The following is a 489-nucleotide window of genomic DNA, read 5'->3' on the forward strand; positions in this document are numbered from 1 at the left end:
TAAAAATCCTACCATTTCCTCGTTTAATTTCCAATATTAAAGGCTTGGCATATTAAGCATGAGCATTGCGAGAAGCAGCCCCATATATATAGCACATTTATATTCTAGGAAACGTGGTACTTTCGTGGAAATTGGATATACCAAATACGATCAGGTAGTATTATGTCTATTTGTTATGTAGTGAGGGATTAAAAGATAACAATAACTCTTAGCAAAGGTTTAAAAAGATGATATTAGGTAACTTTAGAAATAGGCATAGGGCACCACAGTGTGGTGAAAGTCAGCTATGTTACTATGATTATAATGACTCCGTTTATGTTATATGAAGCATTTTCCTATGGTCAAAATTAATAAGAAAGAAATGATGAGTTTAACAATTAAAAATTGACTATATTTAATTATATTATTAAATATGATACAAGTGAATATCTTAGTTATTATTTTTAATAAAATATTTTTATTCAAACAATTACTTAACTTCTTATAATT

This window comes from Arachis ipaensis, chromosome B09 (genome assembly GCF_000816755.2).
Source record: "Arachis ipaensis cultivar K30076 chromosome B09, Araip1.1, whole genome shotgun sequence".
Lineage (NCBI taxonomy): Eukaryota > Viridiplantae > Streptophyta > Magnoliopsida > Fabales > Fabaceae > Arachis > Arachis ipaensis.